This window comes from Penaeus monodon, chromosome 14 (genome assembly GCF_015228065.2).
Source record: "Penaeus monodon isolate SGIC_2016 chromosome 14, NSTDA_Pmon_1, whole genome shotgun sequence".
NCBI lineage: Eukaryota > Metazoa > Arthropoda > Malacostraca > Decapoda > Penaeidae > Penaeus > Penaeus monodon.
In genome coordinates this window covers 2,239,623-2,242,903 of record NC_051399.1, presented here as the reverse complement: position 1 = coordinate 2,242,903, position 3,281 = coordinate 2,239,623, and positions in this window count along the sequence as shown.

The window sequence follows — 3,281 nt, the reverse complement described above, 5'->3', positions numbered from 1 at the left end:
TGATAAAAAAAATTAACAATGGTAATATTGATGATATAAAATATTAAAAGGATAATGATGATAATAATGATAATAGCAACCATAATAATAATGTAATGATAATATTATCATTATAAGGATAGCGATAGTAATGATTATAAGCAAAGTGCTAAGAATGATTATACTGATAATAATGATAATGTCATTGATAACAGTGGTATACATGATAATGTTGTTATTGTTTCTAGTATCTCTGTTGCAATTATTGTCATTAGAATTAAATTCAAAAATTCAGATAAAATATAAGTGATATAATTATGATAATCAGAAAAATGATAATGACTGTTGATGGAAATGATTATATTCCTGCAAATCATCATCGCCATCATCATCATCGTAGTTATTTTTGTTGATATGTAATGCCTTCCTTTTTGTTATTATTATCAAAGTCATTATATTTGTTATCATTTTGTATTATCACTATCAACATCATTATACTTATTATTATCATGTTTGCCTTCATCTCCATCTTCACCGCTTTGAATATTCACCACGCATGACAATCCCAACATGCGTGTGGCATAAGATGGCGTCCCACATGGCAGTTCCAGCACTCGTGAAGCAGGTGTCATGCATGGCAATTCCATCAGGCATTTGTTCTTAACATTCGTCGTGCATGGCAGTCCCAATATGCGTTTGGTGCAAGGAGGTGCCGTGCATGGCAGCACCAGCGAGCGCGTGATGCAAGGAGGCGCCGTGCATGGCAGCACCAGCGAGCGAGTGATGCAAGGAGGCGCCGTGCATGGCAGCACCAGCGAGCGCGTGATGCAAGGAGGCGCCGTGCATGGCAGCACCAGCGAGCGAGTGATGCAAGGAGGCGCCGTGCATGGCAGCACCAGCGAGCGCGTGATGCAAGGAGGTGCCGTGCATGGCAGCACCAGCGAGCGCGTGATGCAAGGAGGCGCCGTGCATGGCAGCACCAGCGAGCGCGTGATGCAAGGAGGCGCCGTGCATGGCAGCACCAGCGAGCGAGTGACGCGGGCCTCGCGCGGCAGAACTTCCCAGGTGACGCAAGTTTCCAGGCGGCCAAAGGAATATTTCATCTCCGTGGCTCCGCTGTTCGGACACCTGCTCTTAAAGGGGATGCGACGCCCGATCTCCTGCCGTGATGCTGGAGACCCGGGGCTTTGGGGGAGCCGCGAGATCAGCTGAAGGGCGGCTCGTCTGGCCGGGCGTCGGAGGCTGCTTTGGGGGGAGGGGGCTTGGGAGAGAGGGGGGAGGGGTGTAGGGTAGGGTGTTAGTTCATGAGAAGGAGAGGAAGGAGGAGGGGGAGGAGGGGGTGGAAGAGGCGAAGAGGGAGAAGGAATAGAAAGAGGGTGGGAGACGGAGAGGAGGAAGAGAAAGAGGTTTGATTTGATTAAATTTATTTACAGAACAGTGTACATACCCTGCAAAAAAACAGGATAAGATTCTATAGCATCTATCCAAACTGGCTGTGCTTATTTATGTAGAGGGCTGTCAATCAAACATTAGTTATATATGCCTGAAGCGCTGTGTCATTGTGTTTAATTATTCATGTACCATCTAGTCGGCAAAAAACATTTATCACTAATCATATCAAAGACAAGACCAATGTCTGTAATAAAATTAATATAATCAATACGTTCTGGTCTCTGGAAAGTGCTGTTTGATCTACAGGATGCAGCTTTCGAGCAACAAAGTAAGTAATGTCTAAGATTATGCGACTCGGGCGCCTTGCACATGTTGCAGTGGTAATATGAGACTGGCCTTGCCTCCAAAACTGCATCCAGCACATGGATATCCTATGCGTAGCTTGGTTAGTGTAACCCGCTGTATCGAGGGAGGCCATTATAGACTTTATATGGTTTGTCAGTATCAGATGTCCCCTCAGTACTGCCATAATGCCAGATAATGCCGTTGGTCCATACCTGGTCCTCATCATCTCGAAGACAGCTGATAACACGTTTGTCATTTGTTTGAGAGAATGGTACTGCATGGTATGGTTTTCTTCTTGGGAAAGTGCTAGTTTTGCTAATTGATCCACCTTGTCACAGGTTGATATTACTATATGAGAAGGTCTCCAGTATACACTTGAATACCTTGCTCTGATAGCCTAGAAATTTGGTAAAGGATATTCCTAGTTACCATGTTTCCTGGACTAAATGCAGCGACGGACGAAGGGACAAGAAGTGAGGAAAAGTAAAAGAGAGAGAGAGAGAGAGAGAGAGAGAGAGAGAGAGAGAGAGAGAGAGAGAGAGAGAGAGAGAGAAGAGAGAGAGAGAGAGAGAGAGAGAGAGAGAGAGAAGAAAAGAAAAAGAAAAAGAAAAAAAAAGACAGAAACATAAAGAGAAAATCCTACTAGATGCTCCTTGCCCAAGAAACAAAAGCCAAACAAAACCCACGCCTTCCACCTACCATACTATCATCATCTCTCCCGTAATTCGTCATCGCGGACCGAGATTGTGTCAGCGGAACAAAGGGGGGGAGATGGAGGGTACCGCCCACCCATTCCCCCGTCCAATTATCATGATAATCAACCGTCCGACGTTGTTAATAGCACTGCCCCCCCCCTCCATCACCCGCCTCCGATTGGGTACTCTTACTTACTGTGTTAATGCTCGTTACCATGGAGTTGTTCGTCGTGACTCTTGAATCCTTTGCACGTTGCTTCTTTGGTGGTGTTCATTCACCTTCTTCCTCTTTTGTTTATTCAAGTTTCTCATATGTTGCTGGTTATTTTGTTATTTTTCTTTTCTGTTGTTGATTGTTTTTGATCTGTGGTGGCTATTTATTTTGTTGTTGTTTATTGTTTTCTTTTCCTGTTTTTATTTTCTTCATTGCTGGTGTTTATTGTCTTCTTTGCTTGCGTTTCCTTTTCTATTTGTTGCTATTTGTTTTCCACCTTTTTCTTCTCTATTACTGTGTATCTCTCGTCTTCGTTAATCTTTAGGAATCAGTCACGCCTTCGCGGATAAAGTCTTTCCTGTTGCCTTTCTTCCCCTTCTTGTTATCTGCGGAAACGGGGAGGAGCCTGGCCGGCGGTCCATGCCCAGGCACTCGCCGTTACTCCCGAGATCGACGCACGCTTCTCCGCCCGCCACGCTCGCCAGGGCCGGCGTGAGGGGCAGCCGTCACAACCAGCCCGATCCGTCACCATCAGCCTCTTGTCGTCCGCTCTCCTTCTCTTCTCACTCTCTTCTATTCTCCCTCTCTTCTCTTCTCCCTCTCTTCTCTCTCTTTCTTCTCCCTCTGTTCTCTTTCTTCTCCTTCTGTTCTCTCTC